Source organism: Anomaloglossus baeobatrachus, assembly GCF_048569485.1.
Source record: "Anomaloglossus baeobatrachus isolate aAnoBae1 chromosome 5 unlocalized genomic scaffold, aAnoBae1.hap1 SUPER_5_unloc_3, whole genome shotgun sequence".
Taxonomy (NCBI): domain Eukaryota; kingdom Metazoa; phylum Chordata; class Amphibia; order Anura; family Aromobatidae; genus Anomaloglossus; species Anomaloglossus baeobatrachus.
Window position 1 is genome coordinate 798,358 of NW_027441806.1, and position 20,464 is coordinate 818,821.

The following is a 20,464-nucleotide window of genomic DNA, read 5'->3' on the forward strand; positions in this document are numbered from 1 at the left end:
GATTCTCTGCCCCCACACCGGGACTGTGACTGTGCCATTGAGTTGGTGCCTGGTTGTAAATTTCCCAAGGGGCGGATTTTCAACTTGTCTGTGCCCGAACATGATGCCATGCGGTCATACATCAGCGAATCATTGGAGAAGGGGCACATTCGGCCCTCCTCTTCTCCTTTGGGTGCCGGCTTCTTCTTTGTTGCTAAGAAAGATGGTTCGTTGAGGCCTTGTATTGATTACCGTCTTTTTAATAAAATTACGGTTAAATATCAGTACCCTTTGCCTCTGATGTCTGATCTGTTCTCTAGAGTGCAGAGTGCCAAATGGTTTACGAAACTGGATCTCAAGGGTGCGTATAATCTCATCCGTATTAAGGAGGGTGATGAATGGAAGACGGCTTTTAATACTCCTGAGGGGCATTTTGAGTAGAGATGAGCGAACCGGTCCCGGTTTGGCTCGAGGTTGGTTCGCCGAACGGAGGTCCCGTTCGAGTTCGGCTCGTCGAACGTTCGACGAACCGAACTCGAACTGCATAGGAAACAATGGCAGGCAATCACAAACACAGTAAAACACCTAGAAAACACCCTCAAAGGTGTCCAAAAGGTGACAAACAACTCCAACACATGGGAAAGTGACAAGGACATATACTCATGCGAAAACAAAACAGCTGGACAAGGAAAAAGAGGAGGACACACAGATATAGGCATGGCACGCCATTCTAAAATCATGTAAAACACCGCAAGGTGACTCCAAGCGTAGTCTCCCTTTTTTTCCAAAAATTGGGCCCCACACACACCCACCCATTCAGTGGCAGCAGTTGGGCCCCAGTTGTACAATTCACAGCTAGATTTGCATCAAGCACATTCAAAAATACACCATAATTAACCGTCCCCAGGATGACACCGGGGTAGGTAGCAAAGTCTTTCCTGATCCCAGCTCTGTTCATCTTGGCTTCTTTTAAAAACACAGCAAGCAAGGGTTACTCCAAGCGGAGTCTCCCTTTTTTCCAAAAATTGGGCCACACAGACACCCACCCCATCAGTGGCAGCACTTGGGCCCTAGTTGCAAACAGGATGTTTTGATTTGCATCAAGCACATTCAAAAATACGCCATTCTTATCCGTCCCCAGGATGACACCGGGGTAGGTAGCAAAGTCTTTCCTGATCCCAGCTCTGTTCATCTTGGCTTCTTTTAAAAACACAGCAAGCAAGGGTTACTCCAAGCGGAGTCTCCCTTTTTTCCAAAAATTGGGCCACACAGACACCTACCCCATCAGTGGCAGCACTTGTGCCCTAGTTGTACACTTCACAGCTACATTTGCATCAAGCACATTCAAAAATACGCCATTCTTATCCGTCCCCAGGATGACACAGGGGTAGGTAGCAAAGTCTTTCCTGATCCCAGCTCTGTTCATCTTGGCTTCTTTTAAAAACACAGCAAGCAAGGGTTACTCCAAGCGGAGTCTCCCTTTTTTCCAAAAATTGGGCCACACAGACACCCACCCCATCAGTGGCAGCACTTGGGCCCTAGTTGCAAACAGGATGTTTTGATTTGCATCAAGCACATTCCAAATCAACAAGCATTTACTCTCCCCAGGATGACACAGGGGTAGTAAATTCCTTCTGGATCCATGACTTGTTCATTTTGATGAACGTCAGTCTGTCCACATTGTCACTGGACAGACGCGTGCGCTTATCTGTCAGCACACACCCAGCAGCACTGAATACACGTTCAGAGACAACGCTGGCAGCTGGACACGACAAAATCTCCAAGGCGTAAGTTGCGAGCTCTGGCCATTTTTCTAGGTTTGAAGCCCAAAAGGAGCAAGGCTCCAGTTGCACAGTCATGGCATCGATGTTCATTTGGAGATACTCCTGTATCATCCTCTCCAGCCGTTGAGTATGTGTCAGACTTGTTGTCTCTGGTGGCCTTGCAAAAGAGGGTCTAAAAAAATTATGAAAAGATTCCATAAAATTGCTGTTACCGGCACCAGATACGGTCCTACTGGTACGGGTAGACTGTTGAAGATGACGAGACCGTCCCATGTTTGTCAAGTTACAACTGGGAGATTCCCTCCCTGCACCTGCACGGTTGTTTGGTGGAAAAGCCGAGCTAAGATCGAGTAACAGCTTCTGCTGATACTCCTGCATACGTGCGTCCCTTTCTATGGCTGGAATTATGTCACAAAATTTGGACTTGTACCGGGGATCTAATAGTGTGGCAATCCAGTAGTCATCATCACTTCTAATTTTGACAATACGACTGTCATGTTGGAGGTAGTGCAACAAAAAGGCACTCATGTGTCTTGCGCAGCCATGCGGACCAAGTCCACGCTGTGTTTGTGGCATAGAGGTGCTACCCGTTCTTTCTTCCGCTGACATCTCCCCCCAACCTCTTTCAACTGAAATTTGACCAAGGTCTCCCTCATCCGCTGAGTCTTCCATGTCCATGGACAGTTCGTCCTCCATTTCTTCATGTTCTCCTGTACCTTGCTCAACATTTCGCCTGCTACTATGCGCCCTTGTCGATCCCTGTCCCACATGGTCCCATGCCTGCTGCGTTGGTGATGATGAACGTCTGGACCTTGGTGATGTTGTTGTCCCTTGCGCATATGAATCCTCCTGTAGTTCCTCCCCTTCATGTTGTCCCACCCCCTGACTCCGAATAGTGTTTAGCGTGTGCTCCAGCATGTAAATGACTGGAATCGTCATGCTGATAATGGCATTGTCAGCGCTAAACATATTCGTCGCCATGTCGAAACTGTGCAGAAGGGTGCATAGGTCCTTGATCTGAGACCACTCCATCAGGGTGATCTGCCCCACCTCTGCATCTCGTTGTCCCAGGCTATACGTCATGACGTATTGCACCAGGGCTCTGCGGTGCTGCCACAGTCGCTGTAACATGTGGAGAGTTGAATTCCAGCGTGTCGCCACATCGCATTTCAGGCGATGAACCGGCAGGCCGAAAGACTTCTGGAGCGATGCAAGTCGCTCTGCTGCGGCGCTTGAACGGCGGAAGTGAGCTGACAGTTTTCGTGCCCTGTTCAGAAGGCCATCTAGGCCGGGATAGTGTGTTAAAAATTGCTGGACGACAAGGTTCAACACGTGAGCCATACAAGGTACGTGTGTCACCTTGCCCAGGCGAAGTGCCGCACCCAGGTTTGCAGCATTGTCACACACGGCCTTACCAGGCTGCAGGTTGAGTGGAGACAACCATTTATTAAACTCGGACCGCAGAGCTGACCACAACTCCTCAGCTGTGTGACTCTTATTCCCAAGACATGTCAAGCTAAAGACCGCCTGATGCCGTTGCGCTCTGCTGCCAGCATAGTAATGAGGCGTGCGTGATTCCTTCTGCGCAGTGAGAACGCTGGTGGCCTGACCAGGCAGGCTTGGGGCGGAGGTGGAGGACCCAGATGAGGTGGAGGATGCAGAAGCTGTGGCGGAACTTGGACAGACAGAGGATTGACACACAAGTCGTGGGGATGGCAAGACTTGTGCAGCAGACCCTTCACCATCTATCACCATAGTTACCCAGTGCCCAGTCAGCGACATGTAACGTCCCTGTCCATGCTTACTGGTCCAAGTATCGGTGGTGAAATGCACCCGTTCACACACAGAGTTTCTCAAGGAAGCGGTGATGTTGTGTGCGACATGCTGGTGTAGCGCGGGCACACCTTTCTTAGAGAAGTAGTGGCGACTAGGCATCTGGTACTGGGGCACAGCGACAGACATAAGGTCTCTAAAATCCTGTGTGTCCACTAGGCGGAAAGGCAGCATTTCGGTAGCCAACAGCTTACAGAGGGATAGAGTCAACCTCTTAGCTTTGTCATGGGTCGGAGGAAGTGGCCTTTTATTTGACCACATCTGAGGGACAGAGATCTGGCTGCTGTGTGTAGACGGTGTTGAGTAGGGTGTCCCTGGAAAAATGCAGGTTTGTGAGGAAAGTGCAGGCGGAGACATGATGTTGCCTTCATCCAACGTTGGTGCTATCGATGTCTGAGAGAGCTGTACACACTCACTTGTTTCCCCTTCCAAACCAACTGACGACCTTACAAGCAAACTGCCTGTTGCGGTTACAGTGGTGGAAGTTTTGCGTGGAAAAACAGGTGTGACAGCTGTCCCCACAGTCCTAGAAGATGAAGAGCGCGCGGATGCACTGGAAGGGGCGGGCGGTGGATGGTTCGCTCCGCTAGGCCGCATTGCAGCACGGTGAGCTTCCCACCGGGACCTATGATATTTATTCATGTGACGATTCATGGAAGAAGTTGTCAAACTGCTGAGGTTTTGATCTCTACTAAGAGAATCATGACAAATTTTACATATCACATGATTTGGGCGATCTTTTGCTATGTCAAAAAAGGACCAGGCTAGGCAAGGCTTAGAGGCCATGCGACCTGTTGATCCACCCCGAATAATGCTCATAGGCAGAGTGGTGGCTGAGGATGCAGTTGTAGACGTGCTACCAGTGCTCCGACTCTGTCCAGGAAGGCGCAAGGTAACTTCGTCGTCGGTTGCATCCTCCTCCACCGCCTCTGTTGACCTCCTCGAGTGCGTGACTGGGGGTTGACAGTAGGTGGGATCTAGAACTTCATCATCAATTGTTGTGTTTGCACTCCCCTCCCCCTCAGACCGAGCCTCTTCTTGCCCTGACCGAATATTTAAGTTGTCATCCCAATCGGGTATCTGCGTCTCATCTTCATCAGTATGTTCCTCATTGTCTATAACCACAGGTGTTACAGTTTGTGACAAAGGGTCAACATTATGCTCAGAAACTTGGTCCTCACGGCCTGAATCAGAGTCACAAAGGTTCTGGGCATCACTGCAGACCATTTCCTGTTCTGTACTCACTGTAGCTTGGGAGCAGACCTCTGATTCCCAGGCTATAGTGTGACTGAACAGCTCTGCAGACTCAGCCATCTCAGTTCCACCATACTGTGCAGGGCTGATGGAGACTTCAGAGCTGGGAGAAATCAAGTGTGATTGGGATGACAACTCAGAGGACTGGTGTTTTTTGGATGCGGTACTTGAAGTGGCTGAGAGGGCACTTGTTGGACCACTTGAGATCCATTCAAGCATTTTCCTTTTTTGCCCATCATCTACCTTTCTTCCTGTTGTTCGTGTCCGTAAAAAAGGGAGCACATCGGATTGTCCACGGTAAGTAGTAGACATCTTACTTTTGCTGGTAGATGGTCTATCTTCAGCAGATGATGATGGAGCTTTGCCACCTTCCCCACAGACAAAACCTTTTTTGCCTTTTCCACCACGCCTCTTCCCCTTTCCACCAGCATCTGTCATTTTGCCACTCATGTTGATTGCGACAAGATTGTGGACTGAAAATGTGGTAGTAAAAATTGAGAGGTGGTGAAGATTGCAGTGGTGGTCTAGCTTTATTAACAGCAGAATAATAAAGAATAAATATCCCTGACAATGCAACTTAGTTATAATGAGTTGGAGTGTGCAACGCAGGCAGATGCGCTCTGCAAATGTCTTGGCACTAGTGGGACTATAGCAAAGTCCAATAGCCACGTATAGGATGCCACTAGGTACACTGAGTGTTTGCTAGTATAATGGCTTAGTTATAATTAGTTGGAGTGTGCAACGCAGGCAGATGCGCTCTGCAAATGTCTTGGCACTAGTGGGACTATAGCAAAGTCCAATAGCCACGTATAGGATGCCACTAGGTACACTGAGTGTTTGCTAGTATAATGGCTTAGTTATAATTAGTTGGATTGTGCAGAGGACAAGAGGGTACAGTGGCAGGATTGTGGTGCTCTGGGTAGAGGAATGGAAGCCTGCCTTTTCTATTCCCTCCTAATGGTGAAATGCAGGGAGGAAATCCCTGACCCTGACCTTGGCTGCACAGACGCTGGCGCTGTTTTCAGGACCTGTCACCTTAACTCTGACCCTGCCGGTTTGAGCCCTTAAAAGGACTGCTATAAAGTGCTCTCCCTATGCTGTCCAGCGCTGTGTATGCAGCGCATACAGCTGTATCGGCGATAGGACTCAGGAGGACGGAGCTGCGACAGTGATGTCTGACAGCAAAGACGCAGAAGGCAGATAATGGCGTCCTGGAAGAAAATGTCCGGTTTTATAATGCAGGGACATGTGACATGGACATCCTATCACACATGCCGTTGCTTCTCTGGCTCAAAGTCCACTGCTGTGTGTGTGTCTGGGATTGGCTGACATGCTGGCCCGCCCCACAAGACGCGCGCGCTTAGGGAAGGAAGACAAGAAAAAAAAAGAAAATGGCGATCGCCATTATACAAACAGCAGTGATCTGAAGGCGCTGTTCACGCACACTATACACTGAAATGTCATAATAGTGTGATTCACAGAGTGACTTACACTATTACAGCAGAAACCAAGCTAGGATTTTGCTGTTTTTTTGCTGCTAGTTCTAGAAACGTTCGAGAACGGTTCTATCGAGCTTTTGCAAAAAGCTCGAGTTCTAGTTCGATCTAGAACAGGCCCCAAAATCACTCGAGCCTAGAACTGGAGAACCACGAACCGCGCTCAACTCTAATTTTGAGTACCTAGTGATGCCTTTTGGGCTCACTAATGCACCCTCCGTCTTCCAGGCCTTCATGAATGATATTTATTGAAACCTTATAAGATTTCGGAGATTATTAACCCTGTATCTTTCCGTTTGACTCTGCCTGCGTCGTTTAAGATTCACAATGTCTTCCATAAGTCCTTGTTGAAGAAACATGTGGAGCCAGCAGTTCCTGCAGCAGCGCCTCCTGACTCTGTTTTGGTACAAGGGGATCTGGAGTATGAGGTTGAAAAAATTCTGGATTCCCGTCGCAGTAGGCGTCAGCTTCAGTACCTTGTGAAATGGAAGGGTTATGGGCAGGAAGATAACTCTTGGGTTGTGGCTTCTGACATTCATGCGGACAGGTTGGTTCGCGCCTTCCATCATGCCCATCTCGAGCGACCCCGTTGCGTGGGTGAGGGTTCGGTGACCCCTCCTCAAGGGGGGGGTACTGTTGTGAATGTTAGTTATGTTTTGGCTGCTGGGAGGCTCCCTCTCGTGGTCAGGAATGGTTTGGACTTGGACCAGGTGTGTTGTACAGTGGGTGTTTCCTTTGCTAACTCTCTGCTTATTTAAGTCCTGGTCTGATTGCAGGCTGTTGCCGGATGTCAGTTGTTCTTTGTATCTCCAGCCTGCTTAATCCTGCTTTACACCACATCTACTCCAGATAAGTGCTTGCTCTTTATTTATTGTCTGGTTCTTTTGCTTATCTGGGTTTGTCATTTGTTGTGGTTGGTTTCAGTTTATTTCCTTCCAGGGATTTTCTCCTCAGTGGATTGTTGAGGAACTCCCTGCAGTTCTGTGTGGAGTATAGCTCCTTTGGGTCCATGTGTTTGGCTTGTTGAATTTGTTATAATTCTTGTTTTCTGTTCATTGGTATGACAAGGGCACCTGGTATAGGACGGAGTTCAGATCGAGCGATCTGAGGGCCTTTTTGTACTATCAGGAAGTTGGTATTTTGCAGGGTTTTTCTCTGGTCACGATCAGTCCCTTTCCTGTCCTTTCCAATTTTAGTCAGCGGGGGCCTCACCTTTTGCTAATCCTGTCATCTACCTGTGTATTGTGTTTTTCCTATATCACCGCAGTCTTTGAATGTGGGGGGCTTGCTATTCTTGTCTATTTTCTGAGGCAGAGAGTTATTCATCTTTTCTACCTTTAGGATAGTTAGTTCTCCGGCTGGGTTCGCGGTGCACAGGATGTTAGTTCACCCCTCGGCTACTTCTAGTTGTGATGGTTAGTAAGGGGATGGCGGCCAGATTAGTTGCCAATGCTCTTGTCACCTTTTGCCAATGATATGTGGTGGTCTTCCATGGTTCTGGATCATAACACTCCCCCATACACAGAGGCCATGTGGTCACTGTGGAGTCATTATATCAGCCTCAGTTACAAGGGAAGGAAGATGAAAATAAAAATGCTTAAATACGAAACTAACCCCCTCCGCCCCCAATGTGTGAAATATAGGAAAATACCACTGTCAATCCAAATCTGTTATTAACCCCGACCAGATAAAAACTGCCATATATACAAAATAAGAAGTGTTACAAAATAGGTAAGAAATATTTACATGTTATTATAAACATAATATAAATGTCCGGCTTTCAGTCATAGGGATGGCCCCGATGAGGTTTTAGTCATTGCTCAGTATACAGTGATTAGTGGTTGTATCCGCGCTCTCGGCACTGACTGACAGCAGGTTCTAATGCTGAGCGGCTGTCAGTCGCTGCGGGGGCAGGGTATAATATATGTGGTAATAACAGACATTTCCTTTATTTTCCCACCAGTATCACTCGACATCAGGAATAAAAAACTTGGTACTGAAGTTGGTTTCTTATTGGTCCAGTTTCTTATTTGGGGCTGAGGTTGGTTTCTTATTTGGATTTGTTTTTTTTTCTTTTTTTTTTTTTAAACATGGAGGCTTTATTTTCTTTTATTTCAAATAAAGGATTTTTTGGGTGTCTGTGTTTATTTAGTTTCACTTACAGATTACTGATTAGTGTGACTCATAGACTTCTGCCATCACTAATCTAGGGCTCAGTGGCAGCTGTGGGCTGCCATCAACTCCTTATTACCCTGATTGCCACTGCACCAGGGCAAGGGGAAGAGCCGCGTCCAGCGAAAGAATTGGAGCATCTTATGGATGTGCCACTACTGGGGCGGCTGTGGGCTGCTATTGTTAGGATAGAAAGGGCCAAATAATGATGGCCCTTCCCACCCTAATAATATCAGGCCTCAGTTGTCGGCGGTACCTTGGCTGGTTTTAGAAAACTGGGGGGACCCCAAGGATTTTTTAAATTATTTGATTTATTAAAAGAAAAATAAGTGTGGGATCCCCTCCATTTTTCATAACCAGCCAAGGTACAGCAGACAGCTAAGGGTGCAGCCCACAGCTGCTGCTGTTCCTGTGCTGGATATGAAAAATGGGAGGACCCCAATTTGTTTTTTACCCCCAAAATTTTAAAAACAGCTATCCAAGCGAGCTATCCCTCTATCGAGCTATTCTGTTATTTCTTTCAATCTATTATATATGTTCTAATTTTTTCTATCAATTATCCTATCCCTATCATATTTTATATCTTTAAAAAACACATTAACAAAAATGCAGTAAAAACGCAGCAGAATTGCAGCATCATTACAAGCGTTTTATTACATTTCCAGGCTCTCTGGGAAAAGTTGCAGTTATGGTTGCAGTTTCTGTGCTGAAAAAACTACAGCGTGCGCATATAGCCTTAAATGACATTATATAGTGATGTCTCACATCAAAGTTTGGTCACTCCAGCCGGGCCCAAATGGGTTCTGGGCATCAGAACTGGCATCAAACAGGGCAAAATAGGCAATTCACCCAGATTTTAATAAGTAACTGGTGTTTTTAAAGTTCACGTTACTTTGTTGATAAAAACCTGTAAAAAAAAAAACTGAGGGCTGCTGATAAGTTTTTGGCTTTGTGATCTTTTTTTGTTTCTATGGTAACGAATGTTACATCACATGAAAGCCTTATGTGTCTACAGTGATGGCCAAAAGTATTGGCACCCCTGCAATTCTGTCAGAGAATACTCCATTTCTTCCTGAAAATTATTGCAATAACAAATTCTTTGGTATTATTATCTTCATTTAATTTGTCTTCAATGAAAAAAATTAAAAAAAATTGTTATAAAGCCAAATTGGATATAATTACACACCAAACATAAAAAAGGGGGTGGACAAAAGTATTGTCAGTGTTTGAAAAATCATGTGATGCTTCTCTAATTTGTGTAATAACAGCACATGTAACTTACCTGTGGCACCTAACAGGTGTTGGCAATAACTAAATCACACTTGCAGCCAGTTGACATGGATTAAAGTTGACTCAACCTCTGTCCTGTGTCCTTGTGTGTACCACATTGAGCATGGAGAAAAGAAAGAAGACCAAAGAACTGTCTGAGGACTTGAGAATCCAAATTGTGAGGAAGCATGAGCAATCTCAAGGCTACAAGTCCATCTCCAAAGACCTGAAAGTTTCTTTGTCTACGGTGCACAGTGTCATCAAGAAGTTTAAAGCCCATGGCACTATGGCTAACCTCCCTAGATGTGGAAGGAAAAGAAAAATTGACGAGAGATTTCAACGCAAGATTGTGAAGATGGTGGATAAAGAACCTCAACTAACATCCAAACAAGTTCAAGCTGCCCTGCAGTCCAAGGGTACTACTGTGTCAACCCGTACTATCCATCGGCGTCTGAATGAAAAGGGACTGTATGGTAGGATACCCAGGAAGACCCCACTTCTTACCCCGAGACATAAAAAAACCAGGCTGGAGTTTGCAAAAACTTACCTGAGAAAGCCTAAAACATTTTGGAAGAATGTTCTCTGGTCAGATGAGACAAAAGTAGAGCTTTTTGGGAAAAGCCATCAACATAAAGTTTACAGGGAAAAAAAAAGAGCCATTCAAAGAAAAGAACACGGTCCCTACAGTCAAACATGGCGGAGGTTCCCTGATGTTTTGGGGTTGCTTTGCTGCCTCTGGCACTGGACTGCTTGACCGTGTGCATGGCATTATGAAGTCTGAAGACTACCAACAGATTTTGCAGCATCATGTAGGGCCCAGTGTGAGAAAGCTGGGTCTCCCTCAGAGGTCATGGGTCTTCCAGCAGGACAATGACCCAAAACACACTTCAAAAAGCACTAGGTTTGAGAGAAAGCACTGGAGACTACTAAAGTGGCCAGCAATGAGTCCAGACCTGAACCCCATAGAACACCTGTGGAGAGATCTCACAATGGCAGTTTGGAGAAGGCACCTTCAAATCTGAGGGCCCTGGCGCAGTTTGCCAAAGAAGAATGGTCTAAAATTCCTGCAGAGCATTGTAAGAAACTCATTGATGGTTACCGGAAGTGGTTGTTCGCAGTTATTTTGGCTAAAGGTTGTGCAACCAAGTATTAGGCTAAGGGTGCCAATACTTTTGTCTGGCCCATTTTTGGAGTTTTGTGTGAAATGATCACTGATTTGATTTTTGTTTCATTCTCTTTTGTGTTTTTTTCATTGCAAGCAAAATAAATGAAGATAATAATACCAAAGAATTTGTGATTGCAATCATTTTCAAGAAGAAACTGAGTATTATCTGACAGAATTGCAGGGGTGCCAATACTTTTGGCCAGCACTGTAATACAGTATATGATTTCAAAATTTTGTGTTTGTTGTGTGACGCTCCTGACTCTATCAGGGTGTCACAGGGAACTGCACCCCTTTCTGTTATGGTACAGAACTCACCCTCCATGGTTCTGGGTTCCTACACACTGGTATTGCTTCCATCAGCACTCAAATCCTAACCACACCTCACACCACGCCCTGTCAGGCACACCAGTAGGTGGTCTAGCTGGAAAAGGGCCACCCGCCTAGGGGTCAGACAGACTGGTGGGAGGGAGGAAGTCAGTCGAGTAGTAGCCCTCAGAGAGTGAGGAGCTGAGGGACTTGTAGCTCCCTGTGTGACCTTGGTTGGGTCGCAGACGGTGGTCTGGGACCAGAGGAGTGAGAGACCCGGTCGCAAGGTATTGGAGAAGGGTGTACTGACTTAGTTTTGGAGAACGATCAGCACCGGAAAATCCAGTAACCGGACCGGTACCGAGCACGGCGGGGTACAGGACCCTAGATCAGGGAATAGCTTCACACAACCTGATAATTCACCTGTGGAGGATAGTCTCTTAATAAACTTTCCCCAAGAGCTCAGAGATTTGAAGGCACCAACACAACGAGGGGGATAGGGCTTTCCAGCTTATGCGGCCTACAGAAATCCCTAGTGTCAGCCATCGGGAGCACAGCTCCACTATAACATTATGGGGAGCGGGACCCTGACAGCTTTAGGACGAAGGGTCACTTAGGAAAATCTACAAAATTGTGCATGGAGGTAGGCTCCGGACCACTAAGCAATATCAGTGGAAACAGATACTTGGACGAGTTCCCCCGAGTGGCAGCGGCACCCAGAGACTTGGTTTACTTCTGTGTCAGAGTCTGCTTAATGGTTGCACCAACGTCTACACCACCTGAGTGAGTACACTGCACACCCTGCGTCCTGCCTGCCCACTTAGCCTGCACAATGCTATCTTCCACCTACCTTCCAGAGTCCCGGGGTCTCCCGTACCCGTGGAGGGATCACCATCTGGCTACCCCACTCCATCTCCCCCCGGGTACTGCCATTGGCAGCGGCGGTACTCCCCTTACCACGAACCACGGGTGGCGTCACGAACTCTCCCTTGTAAATAACCCCTTTACATTTTGAAGTGGCCGCAAGTCCCCGGGTCTGGAGACCCTCGAGCCACAGCAAACCCGGATCCGAGCAGTTTGAATGATGCAGGGGCGGCACAGTTGCTTAAGGCAACAGTGTTCTACGCACGCGGGAAAACAAAATGGAGGAGTCTAATATGATATTCACAGCAACTGAGAACAGAGAAGTGATAAAATTCTTGTTTCTGCAAGAAAAGTCAGCGAAGGATATTCATGGTGATATGTCGCAGACATTGGGGGTCAATGCCCTTCGTACTCCACAGTTAAGAACTGGGTTGCTGTTTTACCAAGTATTTAAAGGGATCGGATACAGCTTTAAACAAGGCGATTCATTTTGTAATGATTAAATGATTACAGAAAATAGGAAATAGTGTGATATTGCGCACACTTTTGCATAACATAAATCACAAAGGTAAAGTACTTACATTGCACACTACATCAAAAAAACTACACGCATCATCTGCCTGGAAACATCAGCTGTGAGAAGCAAAACAGCGAAGACAGGGAAACTCCTGGCATCCACACTGTGGTGTAATGGGCGTCCCCTCCACAGGTAAACAGGCTTCCGACTTTGCTGTACTCTTCACCAGTCTATATCTCACTTGAAAACAAATTTCTTGCGTAATTAAATCTTACACAAACTCTAATAGGTTCCATTTGTCCAATAAAGTATCTCTCATCTGAGTGGCCAACTCTTCAAATGTCAACTTACACCGGACAAATACGTCACCGGATGAGACATGCCAAAGGCTCCTTGTTTTAGATGTTTTACCATACTATAAACACGCACATTCTCAGTAAACATTGCTAAGAAAACTATGTGGTACTGAGTGATACTATACACAGGTATTTTCTCACTGGAACTATAATTCCAGGTGTCTGGGAAAATTACAGAGAAAACAAGCTAATAGAAACTACTGTATAACTGTTGCAGTCCAATATCTTAAAGGGTTTCTTAAAGACAGACTTCCAATATGGATTCCTGATGGCCACTAACATGTTAACACTACAGTTGCCAAATGTAAAATGGGCCACTTCAGCACCAATGATGAGGAACGTCCTGGACGACCGAGGGTGGTTGTTGTTCCGGAGATCATCGATGCTTTGCATAATCTCATACTGGAGAATCCACGAATTTCAGCTAAAGCAATAGCAGACATCATGGGGATTTCCCGTGAACGTGTTTGTGTCATTATCCATGAACATTTTGACATGAGGAAACGATCTGCAAAGTGGGTCTCCAAATGTTTGACAACAGATCAGAGAAGCTGCGAGTGAAAACTTCCCGGTCCATTTGTCAGCATTTCCGCACTAACAACTTCCTGGATCGACTGGTCACTATGGATGAGACCTGGATTTATTTGTATGACCCTGAAAACAAGGAGCAGTCAAAAGAGTGGAAGCATTTAGATGATGGTGTCTGTGTTCTGGGATAAGGAGGGTGTGCTGTTAGTGGACTAACTTCAAAAGGGTTCCTCCATCAATGGTATTACATTGAACTTTTGGACCAATTGAAGGCAGCTCTGAAGGCCAAAAGGCGCGGCAAGCTGTCTAAAGGAAACTTGTTCTTGCAAGACAAAGCCTCCGCTCACACTGCACAAGCAACCACGGCAAAACTGGCAGAGCCGGGCTTCCAGCTGGTGACCACCCACCTTATTCACCAGATCTAGCTCCCTCCGACTATCATCTGTTTCCAAACCTGAAGAAACACCTCAAGGCACCAAATCTCACACCATTTCTGATGCCATGGCTGCTACGGATGCCTGGTTTGAGGCACAACCAAAATCCTTCTTTTTGCTAGGCTACAGAACTTGGAATACCGACGTAAGAAGTGACATCAGTGGAGAGTATGTGGAATAAATGGAAAGTTTCATCAGTCTATCTCGTTTCTTTCTGGGTAAAGCCAAAGACTTATCAGCAGCCCCTCGTAAAAACCCAAAAAAGAAACCGACTTCAGCCTCATAAAAAGAGCAAAGAAACAATAAAGATGACGACAGGAACAGGAAAATGAAGGAGAGGAAAATAACAGAGCCCCTGCACCTACCTCCACCTGCAGAGCCGCACACTAGATATATAATACCCTGCACCTACCTCCACCTGCAGAGCCGCACACTAGATATATAATACCCTGCACCTACCTCCACCTGCAGAGCCGCACACTAGATATATAATACCCTGCACCTACCTCCACCTGCAGAGCCGCACACTAGATATATAATACCCTGCACCTACCTCCACCTGCAGAGCCGCACACTACATATATAATACCCTGCACCTACCTCCACCTGCAGAGCCGCACACTACATATATGCTGCTCTGTGCTTACAGGACCTGTGATGATGTCACATGGAGGGGAGGAGTCAGGGTCACATGATCAGCTCCTCAGTGTACGCAGGACTCTGCTGTGCTGGTTGTCATGGTGCTGGATGAGGGGAAGTTTATGTGTGGGGTCAGGAGGGGTTTACAGTGTGGATGTAGCAGAGCCGTGTGTGTACGAGGTGTACGGAGCAGAGCCGTGTGTGTACGAGGTGTACGGAGCAGAGCCGTGTGTGTACGAGGTGTACGGAGCAGAGCCGTGTGTGTACGAGGTGTACGGAGCGGAGCCGTGTGTACGAGGTGTACGGAGCGGAGCCGCGTGTGTACGAGGTGTACGGAGCGGAGCCGCATGTGTACGAGTTGTATGGAGTGGAGTCACGTGTGTGTACGAGGTGTATGGAGCGGAGCCGTGTGTGTACAACGTGTACGGAGCAGAGCCGTGTGTGTATGATGTGTAGTGAGTGGGGCTGTGTGTGTGATGTGTATGGAGCAGAGCCGTGTGTGTACGAGGTGTATGGAGCAGAGCTGTGTGTGTATGATGTGTACTGAGTGGAGCTGCATGTGTATGACATGTAGTGAGTGGGGTTGTGAGTGTGCAGTGACCCAGAGTAGACACTACTAGAATGTCCCCTGATGGCCGTGTGTTTCTCTATAATGTTGCGCATTATCTGTGCCTTCTGAAGCCTTGCTCTGGGAGTTGTAGCATCTACACTGACCTCTGCTGGCCATTCTCAAAACTACCTTTGTCTTATATGGTAAAAGGAAGTGCCGCAGCAGTGAGGAAATGTCCGGGTCCTTTTCTGACAGGAAAAATAGAGAAAGATGTCTGTGTCTGAGGACTCAGGAGGTGAAGACTGAGTATTGGGGGGAGAGGTGTATGACGCTGGAGGCGGTGGGGCTACTTCCAGTCACTTCTATCCTCTAATGACGGTGTCTGGTAAGGAGAAGGAAACTCTCTGTGGAAAGGAAAATCCAGGCTGCCATTTATCCTAAATCAAGGTAGGCCCCGAACATAGCGAGATCCAGAAAGTCACAAACTGCTCAGAGCCAAGACGGTTATAGAGGCCAAGATGCTACCTACTCCCAGGAGGAGCTTGCACCCAGCTCCACCACTGCTTTCTTTTATGTACATCTTTTTGTATTAATAAATCCATTTTTACGGGCCTTGGAGTGGAGCCACTTTCTCTTCTTCTGTGGATAATCCTTCGGACATTTTATTTCTCATCTGAGTGTGCTCCTCCTGGCTCGTTTTATTACAAGGACTGGAGCAGCTTTCCTTTAGCCACTAAACTGTGAAGGTAAACCCTGGTGGTGCAGGATACATTTCTTTTTTATATTTGAAGCCCACTAGAGGTCACTAGCATCCGCAGAAGGATGCAATAGAATGGTCGATCAAGCCGTAATTCAGTACCAGGAAGTCACGTAGGTACAGAAGGATAAGTGGAGCTGGAGTCAAGTGAGAGCCGAGGGTCGGAAAGCCAGGGAGTATCGTCAGGGGCCGGAGGGGAGCAGAGCCGTAGTCAGATAGCAAGCCGGGGTCCTAAACCGAGAGGACAAGTAAGTATAGAGGGAGTGGAGACAGGATAACAAAGCAGAGGACGGGTTAGGGAGACAGAGAGGTAAGACAAGACGGGAAGGATGGAGGTCAGAGAAAGGAGTAGTAGGTAGCGGGCAGGATCAGAACAGACTCACAGGAACCAGAAGCACTCACTGCAGAGCAGGAACTATTCACTGGAGGCGTACCAAGGAAAACAGTTCCAAAATAAGGCAGCGTGACCCCCGGAATGAGGCACGACAGAATAGGGTCCTCCCATTGGACCTAACCCTGGAGAATGCAGACAGCAGGAACCAAACACATACAATGGCTCTCCACAAGCAAAGTCATATGAGAATCATGACAGTAATATTTCTGATTTTATTGAACTCTTCAAGCACTAAGTACAGGAAAGTGTCCAAAAAAAGACCATGGCTTTCAAAAAGTTAAAAGCTCAATTTTGGAAAAAGATGTATTAATGTCTTGTCCTGTATCATATACAAATTAAAATAACCATAAAGACTCCTATAAAGGGGGTCAGCTATGAAGCTGACCCTGTCCTTTGGAAACAAGTAACTAAAGAGAATCCTCTACCAGATGTAAGGCCAATCTCAGCGTAAATGCACAAGAATGCAGAAAAGGACAGATTTATGACCGATAGAGATAAGAGCAGCAGTGGAACGGAAAAATAGCAAATAAATTCAAATCCTTTGTATCGCCTTACAGAAAATATGAATTGAGGTTTTATGAACTGCATTGTTAAATAGAAAAGTCATATTTTCAAATTTGTGATAAAACGGAGAATGCAAAGAATTGTTTTGCATCATTGGGTGATGGCCAGGGTCTCACCAAATGGATATTGGCCAAAGAGATGAAAATATCTATGCAATGTTTCCTATTTTTGAACAGATAAAATCATGAGAGGAAAGATGACAGTAATATCTTCCGCCTAGAACCTCCAATGGCAAAGATATTGTAAAAGTTGGGAATCTCATAATTTTCTAAAGGGTGCTTTACACGCTGCGACATCGCTAGCGATAACTAGCGATGTCGTACGTGATAACACCTGCCCCCATTGTTCGTGCGACATGTGGTGATCGCTGCCATAGCGAACATTATCTCTACGGCAGCGTCACACGCACATACCTGCTTCGCGACGTTGCTGGAGACACCGAACAAGGTCTCCTTTAAGGGGGACGTTCGGCGTCACTGTGATGTCACACGGCAGCCGTCCAATAGCAGAGGAGGGGCGGAGATGAGCGGCCGTAACCTGCCGTCCACCTACTTCCTAACTCATTGCCGGTGGACGCAGGTAAGGAGATGTTCCTCGTTCCTGCGGTGTCACACATAGCGATGTGTGATGCCGCAGGAAAGAGGAACAACCAGCGGCATGTAACAGCAACGACATTTGGAAAAGGAGCGACGTGTCAACGATCAACGATTTTTTCCGTCTTTTTGATCGTTGATCGTCGCTCCTATCTGTCACACGCTGCGATGTCGCTAACGACGCCGGATGTGCGTCACAACCACCGTGACCCCGACGATATATCGTTAGCGATGTCGCAGCGTGTAAAGCACCCTTAAGACTTAGACACATTCTGTAGTTATCTGAAGTCCAGCCGTGTTATGTGTCACCAGAGGGGAAGTATGTGGGTGTAACTTGTGTTAATAAAATGCTAATGCCAAATATGATCCTCATTCAATGAACACAACATTGCTGTATAGGATTGTTCCACGTTCCATTGGCGTCCTTCCCTCTATAAATCAGAATCTATGTTTGTGATCTAGGTTCATTTATTTTCTCTCGTTATTCCCTTTTATGTAATTGTATATGCTGTAATGTTTTGTTCCCCTTTGTAATATCTTTTGTGTATTTTTATAAACACAGTCTACTTTTCAGATGAAATATATAAAATGTAATAGCTTATGGATTTGGGATGTTGTTTATGGAGTAAGAGGAACAAAGCTACTTGTAATGTGTGTCCAATTAACCTGCATAAGCAAAGACCCTGATTCCAGCGATGTGTCACTTACTTGGCTGCTTGCTGAAGTTTTGAAAATCAGTTTTCTTTGTTTAAAATCTACCAGTTCTTGAACTACTGCTCTGTGTATAACCCTCCCACACCACTGATTGGCAGCTGTGTACAATGAGCATAGACAGAAAGCTGCTAATCAGGGTGGAGTTATACAAAGCTTATGGAGATAGAGGATACATAGCAGCAGGTTTACTAGTTCTCTAGTGATAATCCCCTAGTGATAATACAGTGAATTTATCAAAACTACAGCAAGCAGCCCAGTAAATCAGAGTCCCTCACTGTCAGAGGTGTGTCACGGGTGACAGACAGTCATGTGGTATCTGGCAATAGAAGGTCACAGCGTTTGGCTGTGCAAAATGTTCCCTGATTTTCTATTTTTCCAGCTGTTAGTATTCTGTGTACTAGGTATCTCCTCTGCTGGGTTTTCATCCTTTTACTTTAGGACACTGGGGAGCTCCTCTTTCGTTCAGTTGATAATCATCTGTATTTCCTCTTGGGTTAAAATATTCTCATTTTTCCTGGCCTTGTGATGGAGATATTCAGTTCCTTCACAAGCTCTGGATGCAACCAGGTGGCTTGCACACACCAGTAGGATCGTTGTTGCTCTTTACTGAACTTCTTACTGAGTCGTCTAGCGTTACGTTGTTTGTTGTTTCCCTTGTTTGTTATTCGTGTGTGTCCTTTAGTACTTAGTGAGGTTGATGAAGAGCTCATCCCATCCATTCCCTATTTAGGGCTCAGTTCAGGGTAAGCCTAGGGTCAGGTATCTGGCTCGGCGCATAGGTGTGGAATCTATATATGGTGGTGAAGCAACTCAGGGGCCCAGCGGTAGGCTTGGTCAGGGCTCTCATATCCCCTTACCCTAGGCACAGGGTTTCCCTTCCCTTTCGCCGTTCGCTTGGTACCTAGAGTGACACTGTCTACATTATTCTGATTTTTAATTAAGTGACCGAATCCCATTGAATTCACAAAACCCCAGCATAAGAATCATAAATGTTACTTCCTCTCCACCAAGAGATAGACCCCTTTCAGTTCTGGCTTCTTTTACACCCATAATCTAAACTGGAATAAACCTTTGTGGGCAGAGACGAGTGAACCTAAATAGTAAAGTTCAGTGTTTGTACCAAATACAGACTTTATACAAAAAAATCAGTGTTAGAGTTCGGAGTTTTGGTGCTTTATGTTTCCTAACCGCTCGATCTATCAGTGCTTGGCCAGGTGTGAGCTGCTTGTAGTGTTTGAATGGCTTTCACGGGGAGGTAAAAACATTGTTATAAGATGTATTGTGTACAAGGAAAAAACCCCGCCGTCCGTCCCCCGGTAATAAATGGCTGGATGCATGTGGGCGGAGACCCGAACTACCCAGTCAGTGACTTCCAACAGCGTTTAGGACCAGTCCGGTTTCCGAACTTAACTTTATCTAAAGTCCAACTGAGAAAGCTGAACCCAAACTTCAACAGGTCTGTTCATCTCTATTTGTGGGTAGCCCTACAAAAAAATAATCCATTGGATATCAGACAGATAAAATCCTTTAGTTTTTTAATTACAATAATTATCCTTTGTAAAGGGATCATTATTATAACATAAAGGGCTCAATTTATGTGCGGGCCACTACTGATTCATGAAATGGTGCTTGCCTCTTCATGAATTTGGAGCGTTTGACGAGTGGTATGTGCCTCCTAGTGCAATGCAAGAAATATTACTCCCATCAGGGACTGGAGTGAGATTTCTGTATGAAGGAAAAAGCTCTGCTACAACCATGTAATATGTTGGTGCTCAGAATTTTTTTTACATTAATACTAATATTTCTGGCACGCACAGGAAAAAGATGTCAATATGGTTTTGAAGAATATTTTATTTTCATAATCTGCAAAAGGAGTCAACCAAAATGCCAATGTTTCGGCTCACATTTGAGCCTTTTTCAAGGCATGTATATGTGTCGCTCCCATGTCAGCAGACGGGCTGCTCGGATCTGGGTGCTCGGTGGCTCGAGGGTCTCCGGACCCGGGGGTCGTGCGGCCACTCAAATGAAGGGGGATATTTACAGGGGGTAGTTAAAGAGTTTGTGACAGCACCCGTGGTATGTGGTAATTCAGAGTACCACCGCTGCAGTTGGGAGTACCCGGGGGTGATGGAAGGGGGCAGCCAGGTGTTAGTACCCTCCACGGGTAGGGGGAATGCCCCAGGACTCGGTGATGGTGTTGGGGAGCGCCGTGGGGAGAAAAGGGGGTCAGTGTCGTACTCAGTCCAAAAAGCTGACACCGACAACTGGATAAACCAAAGTTCTGGACACTGCTGCC

At 46.3% G+C, this 20,464-nt stretch overlaps 1 protein-coding gene across 1 annotated transcript in view; it reads right to left on the bottom strand.

Annotated features, from left to right (window-relative positions):
- The window catches only part of LOC142259185 (uncharacterized), a gene marked incomplete at its 5' end in the record, with an annotated part of 60,088 nt that overhangs the window by 21,817 nt on the left and 17,807 nt on the right, over nt 1-20,464 (bottom strand). The gene's annotated exons all lie outside the window — the stretch shown is intronic.